Raw genomic sequence first — 21,315 nt, forward strand, 5'->3', positions numbered from 1 at the left:
ATTACTATCTTTTTCAGTGATAATTTTCCCCAATTAAAGATTCTGCCTCACAATTCCTGACCCTCTTTAGATAAAACTAAAGCATGATCCACCATGCATTGCTTCTAAATTGCTTGTGAAAACTTTCCATCTAAAACATTATCATGTTTTTCAGCTTTCAACACACATAATCGCTACCCTAATTCACTTATTTTGGAGTGAAACATCTCGTATTTTATACTGCAAAAGTATCATTGATATTAATACCATAAAAAGCTCCTACCAAAGAGACACATATAATCACACAAATAAGTCTAACAATTATAATCGACATTCAATCGCACAACACCTACTTTTTTAGCTCTCCTGTATAATCAACTTGACTTTTTTCAACACATTAACTAAAAAATGTCGATTCCAATAACTTTGGCTACCTCTTAGCCAACCAAGCAAATTTGACACCTCTGTCATTCCCACCCAGTTCAAACTATAATTTTGATGCATTCTCATACCTGGGAAAACACCATTTCATTTTCTTGTCTTCAAAGTGCGAAACTCGACCAGATGGAGCGGTTCTACAAAATCATTTGAAGCTTTCTACAAAACCATTAGAAGATATAATACTAAACCATTTGTAAAATGATTAATTTCAGTCAACAACAAAATCACACTAAACAAATTAAAAGATTCAAATTTAAAAGGCTCTTAGGAATATCAGTAATGCACCTGTATAAGAACGAACACCCAGAAGACAAACGTAAAGTGTAAACTTGCCCGTTTTAATCTGCAGACACGCAACTCGATATCAGTAATTAATATAGTTTTTGACATCAATTACAATTATTAGAATAAAATGTGTCCAACTAAAATAGAATATGCAAATCATAAGTGTCACAAACACAATTTACCTTGTAGTTAATGTGACGTTTCCCATCAAAAGTTCTTGGTGTTGTAACAACTGATAGGAGAGATTATAGAAGACTAACAATACATCCATACAAATTTTCATTATCTTTTCTTTTTCTGTGTATTTGATCTGTATTTGTTGTGTGTACACAATTCATCAATACCGTTATAACTTAATAATTTAAGTAAGCTGTACACATATTACAAAGCGACCATTTGAAGCTTTAATACTGAAGCAAAAAGATTAAGCTTACTTTTTGTAGCCAATCCAACCAATATAGTAGTTTCATGTAAATACCAATACATAGCCTACCTTAACTAAAAGTATTAAATGTCACAAAACCTCACAACCAATTTCGTCACCTTCCAGTTATACCTGCATTTTTCGGTGCTGGAATTTCAACAATAAACAACAACAAAAAGTCACTAAATATACTAATTTCATTCATGTAATTATTTATATTTTTAAATACGAAAAATTCTAACAATGATACGATCTAATTTCGGATATTAAAACCTAGAACCTAGAAGCCATAAAACATTAAATCCCTAAATGAAAGTGAAGCAAAAATTGTTTACCTTATCAAAGTCAAACACAATTATTTAAGCCTTAATAACTAATGTCAGGCACAACAGATGAAGAAACAGGAGCCGATCGAAAGATTTGGTGTAGGCTGACGGTGAGGGCCATCGGTGTTAGCAAGGACGACGATTGTGGAGGAGACCGTAGCAGCAATGTTGTTGGTAGCACCAGTGGGGACGGCGGTGGTTCTAGCAACGGCAATGGTGGTGGTAGAACTGCTGGATGTGGTGATATCCGCCGTAATTTTGGCGGTGGCAGTAGCGGTGGGTGTGGTGATATATTTGATGCAGACGAATTTTTTGGTAGGTAGCGTGTGTTGGAGCGTGTTTTAAAGAGGAGACAATAATGTCGCTTTGGAGGTTTTATTACATCCAACGACAAAAATCTGGGTGTGGTTTAGTATATAAGGATAATTAAATATTTTTTTTTTCGAACGTTGAAATTCAATAAAAACCCGCTAGCAAGAAACTAAAAACGGGCAAAACAGACAAACATTACAGAGGGTCAATAAGCCATATATTGTGACTTAAGTTAAATTTACCCCTATGTTTAATCCAAAAGTAAGAAAAATTACAAATATTATCAAATAAGCAATCTTTCTTCGGACGAGAGTCACTAAAAAGAAACTCATTTCTGTAACGCCAACAGCTCCACAATGAGGCAGCTACAATCGCCATTAATTTGTTCTTCTTATCGCGAGAAGCAGACCAACCTTCGAACCAAAGATACCAATCATTCCAAGAAGAGAAAGCAGGCATATTACAACTAGTCCAAATACGCAACATGGCCCATATTTGACCTGCAATCGAACAAGAAAAAAAGACATGTGAAGCAGACTCCACATTGAAACCGCAAACAGGACAAGCAATCGATGGAACTTCCAAACCCTTAGCAGACAAATTTAATCTAGTCGGTAATCTGTCTGCTGCAAGTCTCCATAAAAGTAAAGCTAAAATTAGATAAATTACAATGCAACTAACTAAATAGAGAGTATATCTTAATAAAGGATAACTGATTACACTTTCATATTTGGCTAACTATATACTAAATAGAATTAAAAAAAAAATATTGCTAACTAGCAAATTAAAAAAAAAAAATAGAATAGAATAAAATAAAAAAAGCTAGTTAACCAAATATTGCTTCCATCACATGCAGCCATACATACATACTGTAACATCCCGCCTTTTTTCGGTTACTTTCCGTTTAACTATTTTAAAGTCCGTTATATATTTATAACATCTTTCGTTAATACGCGTTTTAAATTATCTCGATTAGGTAATTCACGCACCCGATTCAAACTTGAGGGACTAAACTTGCCAAAATTCCAAAATGGTGACTAGGTCAAAGGAGTCAAACTCCTCTCATCCATTCATTTCATCTTCTCCATCTTTCTTCTTCTTCTTTTTCTCTCAAAAACACCAACAAGAATTCATCATCTAAATTCGGATTAGGAAGTTAGCAACAAAACAAATTACAAATTCGTGATCCTTGCATCTTCCTCTTCGATTCCATACCGATTTCATTACATTTGGGTAACTTTCTAAAATCACTAGATTTTGTGTTCTTGATGTTTTTAACTTATAAAAGTGTTAATTAGTGTCTATGGCTCAAGTCTAACATGAATATATGAATTGTATGCTCGATCTTGTTGTTTTGAAGTAACTAGCATGAACTTGAATTTTGGTGTGTTGTTCTTGAGTTTTGGATGATCATATGTTGTTAGATGTTAAAAGTTCATGTTCTAATTGTGTTCCTAGTATCACTAGCTTCAATTTGATGTGTAGGTTGCTTTAGAAAAGTTCATGAACTTGATTTATGATTTTGGTGAATTTGGATTAGGGTTTGATGAACTTGAAATGGACTTTTGATGCATTGAATGCCATGGATTATTATTGGTAAGTGTTTAGTTGGATTGTATGCTTGATTACCTTCGAAACGGCATATCATTCATGTAAATTGGTTGCCCGAATCATTGAATTGCATTTATGAACTTGTATGCGGTTAATGTTAAGCATTAGATGCGGTTTTGGTTGTTGTAATAGGTAGATTGATTGATGAAATGTGTTTAGTTGTTTTCCTCGTCAAATTACCTTCCCAACGGTATAAGATACTTGTCTTGATTGTTTGCGGATCATAAATTGTGTTTGTTTGGATTTTGGTTCGTGCACTTGAGACTTTCAGCAAACAGAACCTGAATACTAATCTGGACGCCGTCCAGATATTAGGACGCCGTCCAGTTCTTCGATACTGGACACCGTCCAGATATTGGGACGCCGTCCAGTCCTTTAATACTGGACGCCGTCCAGAAAATCTGGACGCCGTCCAGTTACACTTGAAGTTTCTGTTTCGTTTTACCATTTTTCGAAAAATGTTTACTATGCTACGCACCTCCGATTCACATGTAACTTGTTCTAATGTGCTCATATATGATTAAAAACCTCAGAGAAATAGTTCGGGACCCGACCCGAACGTGTTGACTTTTTCGTTGACTTTGACCCGACCAAGTTGACTTTTAATCAAACTTAACCAAATGTTTGTGCAAATCGTTCTAACATGCTTTTATACTCGTATCTTGCATGAAACATGACAATTTGACTCACATGTTGTAGTATTCGAGTCGTAACGAGCCATAGGACTAATTGAACATCTTTGACCTATCGTGTTTACCGTTATTGATACAACCTATTGTTTAGGTCAAGACTAGCATTGTTCTTTGCACACGTTTACTTGGTGAAGTACTTTACTACTCGTGCACTCAAGGTGAGATCATAGTCCCACTTTTACTCTTTTGAAACTTACATTTGGGATGAGAAAACATAAACGTTCCTTTTAAACTAAGTGAACACAAGTACAGGAAAACAAACATTCTACATACGAGTTTAGAACAAAAATCCTCAATTCGATTATCATTAGTTACACTTGCCGGGTGTAAGCGAGAACTTATGTTATATGGCCATATGGGTTTGACAAACCCTCATTCAAACGGTTCGCTACCGTTTACGAATGAAATATATTTTCGAGAAACAGTGTATGTTCTAGCACTAAGGTGATGGGGTTCTATGGAAGGAATGTTAAGCATTGATAATTGGGTGCTCGTGATAACAAATTTTTGGAATGGTTAACTATTATTGAAATGTTATAAACCTTGTGGTTCATTTGTACTTACTTACTTAAACCTATGATTTCACCAACGTTTTCGTTGACAGATTTCTATGTTTTTCTCAGGTCCTTGAACGATACATGATACATGCTTCCGCTCATTATTTTGATACTTGCATTGGATGTCGAGTATATATGCATACATGGAGCATCTTTTGGCTACTTTTAAATTGTGTCGCATAAGTTTCATTTGTACTTATAACTTTGTAACGTAACTTGTGGTGGAACTATTCTTGTAAACTTTGAACAATCTTTACATTTGAAATGAATGCGACATATCTTTTGGTCAAACGTTGTTTTAAAGACTTATGACCACGTAACGGGACCTAAGTAGACCGCGCCGTCAATGACGATTTTGTCGGGTCGCTACACATACAAATGTGAAAGAAAACACCATTACTAAAGCTTCAGAGACAGATCAATGCTGCATCCTTGTTCATTACCACCACTTGAACGGCTACCACCAACACACCATGCCGCCGCCGCCGCCGTATTCCCGCCGCCACTTTTCACCGGAATAAACTCATACTCCGTCATACCACTAATTACTCCGTTCCTCATCACTTCCCTCACATGATTACATACTATATTAGTTCACAGTATTTGAACTATGAACACCAGACTCTCAATTGAATAGTAAATATGAATTATAAGAACAATAATTGAGAGAACACGATATGAAGATATAAGAAAGACAATGTTAATCGTGCAAAAGGGTGCTTTACAATGATAAACCGTAGCCGTATTTATACAGAGTTAAACCAAATCTTGAAGATTTGGTTTCCTAAACTACTTGACTAAAACTTAGGAAAAGATAAACTTAAAACTAACAAATATTCTAAACAATGCAAAGTTTATCTTCTAGAGATAACACAGAATCAAAACACAATCTTCTTAATATTTAAACAAATCTCCAGAATTTTCCATAGCTTAATCATCAAGTAATCAAAACGTTGACTTTATCAGAATCTGCAACTTCAGACTCTAAACCTTCAGACTCTAAAATCTGCAAAACACTTTTGATTCATCAGATTATTATTTCTATTTTTCCCAACAATCTCCCCCTATCTGATGATGTCAAAACAACATGTACTCCTAAACAAACATCTTTGCATACTCCCTTTCAATTAGCTTGCACTTGCCCTTCATATGAGAAATTTTCTTCAACATGCTTAGCTTGCTATGCAAGTGTTTTAACAACTGCACCCTGAAAGGAGATGTTTGCTCTGTTTCACACCTGGACAAAAGATTAATCAACATATCAATGCTTGCCTCTTCAAACTGATCACATCTAATCAACATCTTTTGATAGTAGTCTTAATCATCAAGCCATCCAAGTATTCTTAACCTTCTATCTGGCAAATGAGTCATTGTAAGCAATAGAATCACACCTTCAAACTCAGATTTATCAACCTCAACCTTGACAACATCACCTTCATATCTTCTGAATCTAAATCTCTTGTTCATCTGAGCCCTCAAATCACCATCTGCTCTTTGAGTAGCAGCAACCACAACAGCACTAGAACTCCCCTGAATATCACCAACACCACCAACAACAACCATTTGAGTATCACCAACACCCCTATCAGTTATATTCTCCCCCCTCAACCTGATGCTCCCCCTCAATTTGAGCTCTCTTTGATTGCTCCCCCTCAATGCCTTCAACATTCAATCTTTTTCTTTTCTCCCCCTTTTTGACATCATCTAAAGGCAGAGATGATATGACCTACCAAATTTTAGTCTGTTGATTTTTGAGGGAACAAATATCAGAAGCAAATCCAGTAAAGCATTGTCTCAGTTCATCAACACCAACCATTCGTTTTTCCAGCTCAGCCAACCTGTGATTAATTTCTGTAACAGACCCTGAACCACCTGCACTAGACAACCCCTGCATATCCCCAACCAATCTCCTTACCTCCAACAACTCATCTTTGGAAACAAAATTATTATTAAAGTTAAGATTATTAATCTTAGACTGCACACCAGAGAGCTTGTCATCAAACTCCTTAGTCAAGTTGGTCAAAGCCTGATGTAGGCCAACCATGGTGACTGGTGCCTCAGTCTAAGAAGTAGTTCCAGAAGATAAGGATAGGGTTGGTATGTCCTCACAGCCTTCCTGTTGAAAAGTAGGGCGATCTTTGGACATAGAAGGATTTGAGGCATGTATCACACCCTGTGACATGAGTGTAACATTGGCAGCCTGTGCAAGAATGTGTAAGGATGGAACATTTTGGATGGGTAGTGACAGACTTAAGTCTGGGGTAACAGTTGGCTTGGTCATTGCAGCTGGTTTTTGGATTTGGTTATTTGAGTCCAGGATTGGGACTTCTTCAAATAAGTCAACTGAGTGGGTTTCTTCAGTGACTGTAATCAGGGTATCTAAGTTTACTATCCTATCAGGTTTAGGTTGGGTCAAAGCACTGCCTTCACCAACCTCTAGCAGAGGTGATGAAGTAGTACTAGAAGCACCTTGCCTAGTGAATTTTTGAGGTGAATTCACAAGTGCTGTAACATCTAGGGTTTTAAGTATGGTGGTATTCTCAATATGAACTGGTGAGTTCATAAGGTTGGTTAAATGGAGATTTTGTTCAGTAGCAGCGGGAGAAGATGGGTTAGAATGAGGTGGGATTTCCTCATTCATGTCCTCAGCCTGCTCTGTATGTGTAACATCATGGAGTGGAGTATACCGTTAATTCCAATGATACCAAAAAGGCTCTCGTTATTGGTTTTAGCCCCAATAAGGCTCTAGTGTGCGGTTCATCCGCGGGTTACAAACTTGTGTATTCAAAATTGTTCCCTGTTTCGAAACAACCACACGTCGAGTAAAATTACCGAGCCAACTAAACCCGGTGTCGGTGTAGGGCGGAAAAGATACTCGAGAATGGCAATTTGTACAATCAATTCAATTCAATTCTGGGGTAACAACTCAGACTTCGATTGCTCAGAATCTGCAGATTGGTCTGCACGGCCAAGATTGATCCAATGCATCATAACAGAAAGTTATTAAAAAGATTGACACAATCATTATCAAATTAATACTCCTGACAAAAATTTTCAAAAAATTACCATTAACTCCCTTCATTAATACCAAATTTGACCCTTTTATTTTAGGAAATAGAATAAAGAAAAAAAAAATTAACCTAAAAATGAAATTTAAAAAAAAAACTTTATTTGACTAAAGAAGGAAACAAATTTATACACAAAAATACACTTGAGTAAACTTTCCCAGACTCTGAACAATATTACGTCACCCAGACTCTAAGAAAATAATTCAAACTCAAGAAATATCATCACTGGACAACATTTCAGTTGATGGATTTAACATTCCAAGTTGTCCAAGAAGATAAAAATGTCTTTCTTCAGGAAGTGCTTTAGTGAAAATATCTGCCAATTGATCTTTAGTACCAATATGCTTTAAAAACACTTTGCCCTTCTCAACACAATCCCTTATAAAATGATGCCTGATTTCAATATGCTTGGTTCTGGAGTGAAACACTGGATTCTCAGTGATAGCAATTGCACTTTCATTATCACCCATTATTGGAGTTTTGGTTAATGTTAACCCAAAATCCAAAAGTTGATGTTGCATCCACAGTAATTGAGCACAACAACTTCCTGTAGCAACATATTCAGCTTCTGCTGTGGAAGTGGCCACAGAATTCTGCTTTTTGCTAGTCCAGCTGACCAATTTTCCACCTAGCAATTGACATCTACCAGAAGTGCTTTTTCTGTCTAATTTGCAACCTGCATAGTCTGCATCTGTGTAACCAATTAGATCAAACCCTGAGTCTTTAGCATACCAAAGACCCAGGTTAGGGGTACCTTTTAGGTACCTAAAAATTCTTGTCACAGCTTTATAATGAGACTCCCTAGGATCTGACTGGTAACGTGCACAAAGGCATGTAGCAAACATTATATCAGGTCTACTAGCAGTTAAGTATAACAAAGATCCAATCATACCTCTATAGGTTGATTGACAGGTGGGTTTTCCAGACTCATCTTTATCAAGTTTTTCAGAAACACTCATTGGAGTTCTTAATGTGGAACAATTTTTAAAACCAAACTTAGTTAACATATCAAAAATGTAATTACTTTGGTTAATAAAAATACCCTCATGACTCTGTTTTATTTGAAGTCCAAGAAAATAGTTTAAAGTACATAAATTACTCATTCTATATTCTTTAGACATTATGTCAGAAAACTATTTTCTCAAAAGTGGATTAGTAGACCCAAAAATAATGTCATCAACATAAATTTGAACAAGTAACACATCACTTTTGTCCTTTTTGATAAATAAAGTCTTGTCAATGGCTCCTCTGGAAAAATTCTTTTCTAGAAGAAATGTTGACAAGGTATCATACCAGGCTCTGGGAGCTTGCTTCAGACCATACAATGCTTTCTTCAATCTGTAAACATGCTTAGAAAATTTCTTACTTACAAAACCAGGAGGTTGTTTCACATACACCTCTTCTTGCAATTTACCATTCAGGAAAGCACTCTTCACATCCATTTGAAACACCTTGAAATCTTTGTGTGCAGCATATGCCAGAAACAGTCTAATAGCTTCAATTCTAGCAACAGGAGCAAAAGTCTCATCATAATCTATTCCTGTTTCTTGTCTATACCCTTGAGCCACTAACCTTGCTTTATTTCTAATCACAATACCATCTTTGTCAAACTTGTTTCTGTAAACCCATTTAGTGCCAATTGCAGTTTTATCATCAGGTTTTGGAACCAACTCCCATACATCATTCCTTTCAAATTCTGTCAACTCTTCAGTCATTGCCTCAACCCAATCATTGTCAGCCAATGCTTCATATACATCTTTGGGCTCAATTAGTGAAAGAAAATAAGAAAATAAGCAGTAGTTTGCAATAGCAAAGTCAGACACAGGTGTATGAGAAGTAGAGCTAGGTTTAGGCAAACCAGTAAGAACCACAACATAGTCCTTAAGATGCTTTGGAGGAACTATATTTCTAGATGATTTCCTAGTAGGAACAGTGAGATCCAAAGTGGTATTTGATGACTGATCACTTTCTTGATTGACTACAGGTTCATCTTCCTGTGGAGGTTCTTCTTTTCTAATAGGAACAATGAGATCCAAAGTGGTATTTGATGGCTGTTCAATTTCTTGATTGACAACAGATTCATCTTCCTGAGGAGGTTCTTCTGTGAAAGTATTATCTGCAACTTCATTTCTCAAACCAGAAAAATTTGGTTCATCTGACTCAGACTCTGAATCCAGAGTCTGAACACTATTTCCTAAAATCAAATTTGACAATTCACCAAGTGCAGATAGTTCAATCCTGAATGACTGATCCATTTCTAAAGAACTTTCATCAAAAGAAACATTAATGGATTCTTCAATCTTCATTCTCCTCTGATTGAATACTCTGTAAGCTTTAGATACAGAAGAGTATCCCATAAAAATACCTTCATCAGACTTTGGCCTCATTTTATCAAGCTGATCCCTTTGATTCAAGATATAGCACTTACACCCAAATACATGAAAATAATGAATAGTAGGCACCTTTTTGTGATATAACTCATAAGGAGTTTTGCCATGCTTCTTCACAATCAAGGATCTGTTTTGAGTATAACAAGCTGTATTAACAGCTTCTGCCCAGAATCTGAGTGCAACATTTGATTGGCATAGCATAGTTCTGGCTGCTTCAATAAGTGTTCTATTTCTTCTTTCAGCAACTCCATTTTGTTGTGGAGTTCTAACAGCAGAGAAATTTTGACCAATTCCAGACTCTTCACAAAAGTCAATTAGTGTAACATTTTTGAACTCAGTGCCATGATCACTCCTCAATTGTTTAACAAGAACACCTTTTTGAACCTGCTCTCTCTTGATTAAATTGATGATTTCTTCAGGAGCATCACTTTTTGCAGCTAAGAAAATAACCCAAGTAAACCTAGAATACTCATCAACAATTATCAGAGTATATCTTTTCCCACCCAGACTATTAGTGTTCATTGGACCAAACAGATCCATGTGTAGAATATGAAGTGGATCACTAATAGTAGCTAGGGTTTTTGAGGGAAACTTTGTTTTGGTCTGTTTACCCATAATACAAGCAGAACAAGGTTTATCTTTCTTGAAAGATTGTTGAGGCAAACCTCTAACAAGCTTCTTTTTGAAAAGCTCATTGATGTTTTTAAAATTAAGATGAGAAAGCCTTTTGTGCCAAAGCCAATTAAGTTCAGGGACAGTCTGAGAGTACAGACATGTTTCTATTTCAGCATCAACAGAATCTAGATCCAGCATATACACATTTTGAAATCTCCAGGCTACAAGTGTTGGTCTTCCTTTAGGATCATAAATAATACCAGCTTTCTTTCTTAATCTGATCTCACAATCTTCATCAGCAATTTGACTCACACTTAGCAGATTATGCTTCAACCCTTCAACTAAAGCAACTTTCTTAAATGAAACACTTTCAGCTATAACAGTACCATAACCAATAGTCTTTGCAAATGAATTATCACCATATCTTACAGAAGGACCTTTCTCTTCAACAAACCCTACAAGATGCTCTTTGCATCCAGTCATGTGTCTTGAGCAACCACTATCCAAATACCACATGTTACCCTGTTACACAAGACACAAGACAAAAGAAAATGGTTAGTTTTTAAGGGGAACCCACTTTTCAGTGGGTTCAGTTGGAGTGCTCTTCACTTTCCAAACAAAAGCCTTGTTTCCAATCCAAATCAACTTGTCCTTAACAGATTGTAAGACACTTTTATTTTCATAAACTTTGGGTTTCCATATCTTCTTAATTTCCTTAGGAAAACAAGATGATCTTTTAACTGAAGGTTTTTCTTGACTCTTGATTTTTTCATTGAGTTTTGAAATTTTCCTTTTGAGTTTTTGAATAGTCTTAGCTTGTTTTGACTTTGACCTTCTTTTAGTTGACCTTTTTGGATCTGGACAAGTGTCACTATCAGAGGATGAGTCAGAATCACTTTTGCTACTTGAGTATTGGGTATCAGATTCTAGGTCAGAACATACACTTTCACTTTGAGAGACTAAACTGTTAGAGTCTGAAGGTTTCAAAAGTTCAGACTCTAGTGGATTCCTGCTTTCAAGTATTATAGTCTCTGAGGGTTCAACATGATCTAATGATCTTACAAAAGCATTAGTTAAAATCTTTTTATCACCATCAAATTTTACAAAAGTGTTAGGTAAAATGTCAGGCTTGAATACAATAGGATCAACTTCCACATTATTATCTAATATGTAGTTTTCACCTCGTATAGCTTTGACATCATTTAGAATTTGTTTGATAATAGCATCAGAATTCTTTTTGAAAGACACACACCAAGATTTACAAATTGTTTCATAATATTTTGACCTTTTAACTGATCTTCCTAATTCAGTATTTAGCCTTTTTGTTTCTTCTGTGTATGCCATTTTATAGGTGACAAGTTCTGCCTCACATTCTTTTAACTCTTTAATTTCAGCATCTTTGTTTTCGATGGTGTTTTTATGATCAAAAATTTGTGTTCTTAACCTATCAATATCTTCTAAACACCACTTAAAGTCAAGCAACAAGTATTGAAACATTCTCACTTTTTCATTATCAAGATAATTCACAAAGTTTTGTACCTTATAGGCAGAAGCTTTATTGCAAGTAGAGTCCTTATCCATCATCTCAACAGCTTTCAGATCTTCCTCAAACTTGCTAGACCCACCATCCCTTTCAATTACAGCCATATCTGGAGTAGTAATAGTACTGATAAGAAAATTATGGATCGTTTTAAAAGATTACCGAGTTGGATTTACACCTTTCCCGCTCTGATACCAGTTATTAGTTCACAGTATTTGAACTATGAACACCAGACTCTCAATTGAATAATAAATATGAATTATAAGAACAATAATTGAGAGAACACGATATGAAGATATAAGAAAGACAATGTTAATCGTGCAAAAGGGTGCTTTACAATGATAAACCGTAGCCCTATTTATACAGAGTTAAACCAAATCTTGAAGATTTGGTTTCCTAAACTACTTGACTAAAACTTAGGAAAAGATAAACTTAAAACTAACAAATATTCTAAACAATGCAAAGTTTATCTTCTAGAGATAACACAGAATCAAAACACAATCTTCTTAATATTTAAACAAATCTCCAGAATTTTCCATAGCTTAATCATCAAGTAATCAAGACGTTGACTTTATCAGAATCTGCAACTTCAGACTCTAAACCTTCAGACTCTAAAATCTGCAAAACACTTTTGACTCATCAGATTATTATTTCTATTTTTTCCAACATACTACTTGTCCTGGTGAGCAACGATAACATTTACCGCCGTCAATTTCAACGATGGCTGTTACGGTCTATTCGAGTCGACCGCTAACTCCAAAGAAACTAAGATGAGAACAAGAAGCTTGGGACAATTTTTTGATATTCATTCCACACACGTGCATATTCCTTATTCAACTTCAAATGAAAACTGCAACGTAAATTGGGCCCAAAGAATTGGACTAATCTTGATAACGGGCTGGGATCCTTTTTGTGCGAGTGGGCCTGCTGTTGGATTGAGTATTCATACTAGGCCCCGTATCAACGGCGTTGATTCCAACGACGTTACGAAACTGATTCAGCTGACATCCGTTACTTCCACCACCATTAATCCGTTCTTTCTGGTTACAACAAATCAATTCAAACGTATAAATTTATATTTTATAAAAATTGTAAAAAAAATATTTATGAACGATGGATTTATTTTACCTCATGACAAACACCGCATCCATCAGAAGCACATTTTATGTAGCTTGGAATTGAAGTAACCTCCGATCGGAATCCACCGTTACTCGACCCGATCGAAGACGGATCCACGAACTGATCCAAACAAAACGGACTCTGTGAGTACATTCGGTTACTCGGAAACAGAATCGCTGGATTATGAGACGGAACATGACGGAACTGACAGGCGCCGTTTGGGATGCTAACGGAAGACGACGTCGTAAAGGTAACTGAAGGATTAAATGACGGAATTGGGAGTGAATGGAGCGAGGGTATTTCAGTCATTTTCTTCCACCTTTCTTGTAACCGAAGGCGTTCAAGCTGTTCAACCCCCATTCCCCTTTGAGTTTGTTTGTTTTTTTTCCTGAGTTAACTCAGTTGACTTTGAATTACTGTTTTCACCAAGGTTGATATCCATCACCATTGAAGTTGTCATGATGTAGTTTTTAGAGAAAGAATTAGGATTTTCTTTAGAGAGATAAATTAATGAGGTTGTGTGGTTCCTACAGTGAAAAAATGAGCAAGAATATATAGGAAATGAAATTTTGTTTTTACCAGGCAAGAGGTTACTATTTACAGGAGAAATATTTTCTTGTTTTTACTAGCTATTAGTACAAAGATTCAAGGTGTGGAAATAGTAGAAAATGAAGCATTTAAGCAATATATATATATATATATATATATATATATATATATATATATATATATATATATATGGGCAGGATCAATGGGGAAGTAACCAATCGGGGGAAGTGGGAGAAGCAAAATTTTTTTTTTTTTCCGTTTTTTTTTTTTATTTTTTTTTTCCGGCATCAAGATCACACGAAAATATAAACATTTAGAAGAGACACTTCGTGATGAATGTTATTATTTAGGCGGGAAAACGATCGACAAAAAATAACATTTAAGATAATATTGTTCGTGAAGAACATGAACGTTTTTTTTTCATGTTTTGTGAAGTAAAATTTAGCCCGATTTAGAGTTTAGGGTTTAGGGTTTAGGGTTTAGGGTTTGGTGTTTTGGGTTTATTCCATAAACCCAAAACACCAAACCCTAAACCCTAAACCCTAAACCCTAAACTCTAAACCGTTCGTGTTAAAAACTCAATCTAAATCCTAAATCTAAACCCTAAACCCTAAATTTCTAAACCCTAATATCTAAACCCTATAAACCCTAATATCTAAACCCTAATATATAAACCCCAATAGCTAAAACCTCAAAATACGCTCGAAAAACACGATAATTGTTATATATTACTTCTTCGAGCGTTTTTCCGCCAAAATAAAAACATTTATCACAAAGTGTCTCTACTAAATGTTCATATTTTCATCTCATCTATAATGTTTGTGAACAAAGTTTTTACAAAAAACGAAAAAAAAAAGTTTTTGCTTCCCCCCGCTTCCCCCCGAATGGTTACTTCCCTCTTGATCCTACCACTATATATATATATATATATATATATATATATATATATATATATATATATATATATATATATATATAGGGGCAGGATCAATGGAGAAGTAACCAATCGGGGGGAAACGGGGGAAGCAAAAAAAAATAATTTTTTCGTTTTTTTTGGAATTTTTTTCTCCGGCATCAAGATCACACGAAAATATGAACATTTAGAAGAGACACTTCGTGATGAATGTTATTATTTAGGCGTAGGATCAAAAGGGAAGTAACCAATCGGGGGAAAGCGGGAGGAAGCAAAAACTTTTTTTTCGTTTTTTGAAAAAACTTTGTTCACGAACATTATAGATGAGATGAAAATATGAACATTTAGTAGAGACACTTTGTGATAAATGTTTTTATTTTGGCGAGAAAACGCTCGAAGAAGTAATATATAACAATTATCGTGTTTTTAGAGAGTATATTGAGGTTTTAGCTATTGGGGTTTAGATATTAGGGTTTAGATATTAGGGTTTATAGGGTTTAGATATTAGGGTTTAGAAATTTAGGGTTTAGGGTTTAGGGTTTAGATTTAGGATTTAGATTGAGTTTTTAACACGAACGGTTTAGAGTTTAGGGTTTATGGTTTGGTGGGCAGGATCAATGGGAAAGTAACTAATCGGGGGAAGTACAACATATTTCATTATAAATCTCTAATTGGACTCAAAAAGAGATTGTCAAGAATTAAACACGAAACCTACAGCTTTACTAGAAGTTTTGATGACTCGATTGTGTATAAATATATATTTGTTGTGTACGTAAATATCATCCCTCCGTACTTTTGTTCACTTTACATATTTGTCTTATAAATCAAGAGTACAAAAAAAATCATTACTTTATTTTTATATTTTATGAAAATATATAAAGACAAACAAAAAAGAATAATTAATAATTAATAATTAAATTGAGAGTGAGAGAGTAGCAAGTTTAACTTTTATTAAATACTCGTATATATCTAGTTGTATTCGTTTTTTTCGTTTTTATATATAGCTTGCTTTTGAAAAAAAAAAAAAAAACGTTTATAATAAACAAATGTTTATATGTTTATTACAGCAAAAAGAAATTACGATATGAAAGTGATCGGAAGCATATAAACGCGTTAATAAGTACTTTTTGTTACTAATTGCATCCGTCATTCAAGAAATTACAAGATTAAGTTAGGCTTATACAAATAATTGCTTTATGTGAACTTTGTTTCTTGGCAAACTCAAGTTTGTGTGAATGATCAAACCAAAATCGTAATAAAAGAAGTATATTTTGGATTTGAGTGCTAAATTAGTGAAAAAGAAATGATTGAATATTTATCTTCAATAATGGTGCAAACCCCGATTTGAAATCTGGATTTCAAGGGTGCAAAACAATCGATAAGATTAACCTTACTCGATTGAGATCGAGTAAGTTAATATCTTATAGAGAATTAACTCCGATATCGACCGAAATCTCTATTGAATTTGTACTTGCAGCTGGAGAATGTTACAGTTATAAATTTGGGCAGAGTAACATTAATGCAAGCAGTGTTGTGTAATGAATGATTATGTTCGTGTATTTATAAATGTTATGAGGGAATGTTGACGTGACACATGTCCCTTTCATGATTATAACAATCTTCACGAGAATGTTACAGTTATAAATGGGATGACGTGGCGTGCAGCCCATTTAAGTGTTCGTTCCGGGATCACCCGCTTGATCCGGGACAAGGTGTTTGTTCCGGGACCAAGTGGTTGTTCCGGGACCGAGTGTCTGTTCCGGGACCAAGTGTCTGTTCCGGGACTTGGTGTTTTTCTTGGAGAGATATGGCTAGAATGTGACGAATCCGTCTATGGTGTGACGGATGAATGTCTTGCTCTTGTTTGGGCAAAGGATTTTACCCGATGTTTATTTTAAGTGCTTCTTCACGGTATTCTCTTGACCGGTGATGATTGCAACCGGTTTGTAAATGATTTTGTAAAGATTGTCGGATACCCGACGTACTTGGTTCAGTAGGCCTTTACGTGATAACATGGTTCATAAACTCCCAATGTTTTGTACCCGGCTAAGTGATACCGGTGGCCTGCACACTTATCCGGGTATGATGGGTTTTATGTATCGTCACGGCCAGCCTTTGTCCGGGACACCTCTTTCAGGATGTGCACATAAATAACCTTCTGGTCGGATTACTAAAGTGGGGCCGGGGAGAGGTTCTTTGACCGGGATCGTTCACGCCGGTTATGCTCCAGACATAACGTTGTCAATAATGTGTCGTTTTGATACGGATCATTATGCGTATAATCACAGATCATTATGCGTATCATCAAGTCCCCCCAGTTTGGTGAGGTCAGCTGGGACAGCTGCGTTGCCAAACTTAAAGGAATATACCCCACATGACTGATTTGACGTGCAATTAATGCGTGCTGGATTCTGTCTTAATCATAGTAAAGTCCATCACGTATTTCAATGCACTTTTGAGTCTTGTGGAGCCCACATGAGATATTTGTCTTTATAAACGACCATCGATCTTCACTTAAATCTTTCTTGTTTCAATACTTCTTTCTTTTATAAAAGAGAAAAAGTGCTTTTCTTATTTTGTTCGAGTGAATCTTCCATCGTCTTTTTCGTTATTTCTTTATTCATACATCATGCCTCCCAGACCTGCTAATCCTCTTCATGACGTGTTACGCGCTTCTATCAACGTTGATAAGGCATATCTTAACAGAATCTACTTCTTATGCCCTCGTTTGCGAGATTTGCAACTGATGATACCCAGATCTCAGCAACGTGCTTGTGGTCCTCCTTCGAATATGTGTGCTATCTATTTGAGACCTTTTGAGGTTTCAAATCTTAGGTATCCTTTCACGACGTTTTTTTATGAAGGTGCTTAATTTTTATTGTCTCAGCGTTGGACGTATGCATCCAAATGCCGTTCGTTCCATTGTGTTATTCGAAATGTATTTTAATAGCTTGGGGATGGCGTTGGATTTGAAGATTTTTAGGAGTATATTTCGCTTGACTGCGTACCGCAATGGGTGGTATACTTTCACAGATGAGGTCGAGTTTCTTGGTGAACCGTCGGTGATCACAGATGACTGGGTGCGGACGTTTGTTTTTGAAAATCGTTCTGATTTCCCAATGAGGGATGCTCAAGCCTATGTGTTTAGGACTGTTGCCGCGCAACGTCCTTAACGGCTACCGGAGCTGGCTAGCGAGACGTTGACCAATTGCGGGGGCTGAAGATTCCGCAAAGGACATATAATGAGCATATGTTGGTGATGGACAACGTTAGCAATAATTGGAACCGGTCTGACATGATGCCTGTTGCTCGCCGAGGCGGAAGAGGTATTTGTTTACATAGTTCTTCCGTATTTTTCGTCAAGATGGATTGAAATGATGAGTCAAATTTATGTAGAATTGACCGTGTCGGAGGTCCTTCGGTCAGCTAGCCTGGACGAAATGGTTTTTACAGATAAAATGATAGAGGGAGTAGCTCCGGCATCCACCAGCCGACGTCGGGTTCCGTCTCCCGATGACTCGGAGTCCTCGAATGGCGGGTTAATTCGTCGTACTAGGCATCGAATTGAGCCTGTTGCTGCAATTGAACGTATGTTTTTGACATGTTTTTGTCGGCTTGTGGTTGTTCAAATATTGCATACTGATTATGTTCTCTATGTAGGTCGCGCCGCTGTGGGTACCGAGGAAACACGTGTGTCCGTTCCCGTGACGCGGTTGCTGGAGGGAGCTATTACTCGGGAGGAGCTGATTGTTGAGGAAGAGCCGGTGGTAGAGGAAGAGCCGACTGTAGAAAGAGAGACGCTGCAGAGGCATCGTCCCAGCAAGGAACCTGCCGTGGAGTCAACGGAACCCCAGCCCCGGATAACAACAACGATTGGGGAGAATGTTTATGTTTTGCCCCATTGTGATACTGAGCCATTTCACGATTTCCTTCATTGTGCTGCTTCAGACTATCCGGTTTTCAAGGAATACTTAGAGGTGATGGCATTTCCCGCTCTCAAAACGGCGTTAGATTCTCTCTCTCTCTCTCTCCGGTACAGGAGCGTCATGTACGCTCCCAAATTGTCGTTTTGCCTACCATCTTGCGGCGGACGAGTTAGACCAGAGTGAGGCTGACGCCCAATGCATTCATGAACACTGTGTACTATTTGAGAACGACAACCGGCGTATTGCGGAATTTTCGGGTGAAAATGCCTGGCTGGAGAGGGAGCTTGCGTCGGCGAAAGAGGCCTTGAGGGTTTCCCGGGCAGAGTTGGAGACTTCCTGGGCAGAGTTGGAGGCTTCGAAGACGGCATTGAACCGGGAAAGGGAGGTTGTTACCTACCTCTCGGATGATAATAAAAAGCTTTCGGAGCGAGTGTCAGCGACTTTGGGCAACCTTACCCGCCTGCAATTTGGTATACCCGTGTTGTTTGCTCGTTTATTGAAGTCTTCCCTTGTACATCAGCCGTTTGAGGCATTTATTGAAGCTATTAAGAAGTTGACCACCTTTGAGGTGTTGAAACGGGTGCACCGTTTCCTGCCGGCTGTTAATGCTGCCGAGAGAATGATGAATAGGATAGGCGTTTCCTGTGTTGATGACTTCCAGCAGGCGCATGAAGCGCTTGGTCAGTTTAGTGTTGTTGATTTAGATAGGGGTTGTAGGGATGAGAATTCATACGTGGAAGACATTATAAATTTTCAACCGTAGAGTTATGCACTCGTTTGTTTTTGTTTTGTTTGTGGTAATGTAATGTCTTTACATTTTGTTGGGTCTCGTATATAAACTAGTTTATTCGTTTTTGAGTTGTGCATCATGTCATGACAGTAACGTAGATATCTAGACTACACCTGAGTATGGTCGAGATGTTTATACGGTAAAACCGGACCATCAATGATTTGGTCGGATGCTCTCATTATCCGAAATGGTTTTTCGAGAGAAATCCTCCTACCAACGAAAGCTAGAAGGCATTTCTTCTGGCGGTAGGTCTGAAATATGCCAAAAGACTTATGATTGTATTTGTGTCATATTCAGAGTCATTACGTAGTACAAGAATATAAATTGAAATTATATTGAGAACTCATACTTAGAAACAATTTTGGTACATAATTGTGTGGTATTTCTGTTATCCGGGTGGGTTATCAGTCCTCCCGGTTGCAAGTAAATTACACATGGTATTTCTTTATATGGAAGGCGTGCCAAGGGCTTCGTAACGGGATTCCATCTGGGGTTTCTAGGTGGTATGCGCCGTAGTCGGTTATGCCGACAATTCTGTATGGTCCCTCGCAGCATGGACCCAGTTTTCCTGCATCTTGTTGCCGGCTAGCTTCGTAATACTAGGTCGTGTAGCTGATAGTCCAGTGGTTTGAATTTCTTATTATAGTGATTTGCAATTTTTTGTTTCTTCTCGGCCTGTCGGATAAGTGCGATTGTCCGTCGTTCTTAAAGGGCGTCTAGATTTTCTTGTAATGATTCGTCGTTTTGGTGTTCATCGAATTCTGTAATACGTGTAGTCGGGACAACTATCTTAGCCGGGATAACGCCTCGGTGCCATATACCAGGCTGAACGGGGTTTCGTTCGTACTTTCTTTCGGTGTTGTCCGATGTGCCCATAGTATGTATTGGAGTTCGTCTACCCATCCCTGCCGATGTTTACCTAGTCTTACTTTTATTCCGACAACAATGTCCCTGTTGGTGACCTCAACCCGTCTGTTGGCCTGTGGGTATGCCACGGAGGTGAATGATTATTGAATGTCCATGTCTATGCACCAATCCTTAAATGGGTTATGTGCAAATTGTGTGTCGTTGTCACTGACTATTTCGCGTCGAAGCCGCAAATGAGGTCCTCCCTCACGAAGGTTAGGATCTTCCTTCCGGTAATCGTGCTTAATGGTTTTGCTTTGATCTATTTCGTGAAGTAGTCGATTGCAATGACTAAGAATTTAACATTTCCGACACCCTTTGGGAATGGACCGACCATGTCGATTCCCCATTTGCAGAATGGCCAAGCAGCATGTATTGGCATCATGTTACGCCGAGGAGACTTGTTAAGGGGAGGTGTATTTGACATGCTTCACAGTTCACAATTAGATCATATGTATCCCGGTACATGTTTGGCTAGAAATAACCCATTCTTTTTTATATCGGCTAAAAAGTCACGTTTTTACCTCGATATTAGGGCCAAAAAATAATAAAGTTCCAAACTCTATTGGAAAAATAATCACTTTGTCGGTTGATTTTGTAGATTTAGTAATTACAAAGGCGATGCAAAAAGAATCAGGAGAATCGGAGCTAAAACGAAGAATCTAGAGCGAAAACGGTGAAAGACAAGTTACGACCCCGAAAACCAAGTTACGATCCAAGGAACAAGCAAAACAATCCAGCAAAAACAACAAATCAGGCTTGCCATCTGGGCTTGCCATCCGGGCTGCCACATCGGAAATGGCTTGCAATGCATACGGCGAGGCTAAACGGTTTGCCAAGCCATACGGGCAGGTCATACGGCTTGCCATACG

General features: G+C 37.2%; 1 long non-coding RNA gene across 2 annotated transcripts; it reads right to left on the reverse strand.

The window, feature by feature from the left end:
• Positions 1 to 419: 419 nt before the first annotated feature.
• Positions 420 to 1,278, reverse strand: LOC139898330 (uncharacterized). Of its 2 annotated transcripts, XR_011776965.1 has the most exons (4): positions 1,199 to 1,278; positions 888 to 937; positions 706 to 763; positions 420 to 576 (listed from the first exon to the last, which is right to left on the reverse strand). It is a non-coding gene; the product is annotated as an uncharacterized lncRNA (long non-coding RNA). The 2 variants fall into 2 exon arrangements; XR_011776964.1 differs by lacking the exon at positions 1,199 to 1,278 and having other exon boundaries at positions 888 to 1,011.
• Between the last annotated feature and the right edge of the window lie 20,037 nt (positions 1,279 to 21,315).

This window comes from Rutidosis leptorrhynchoides, chromosome 3 (genome assembly GCF_046630445.1).
Source record: "Rutidosis leptorrhynchoides isolate AG116_Rl617_1_P2 chromosome 3, CSIRO_AGI_Rlap_v1, whole genome shotgun sequence".
Taxonomy (NCBI): domain Eukaryota; kingdom Viridiplantae; phylum Streptophyta; class Magnoliopsida; order Asterales; family Asteraceae; genus Rutidosis; species Rutidosis leptorrhynchoides.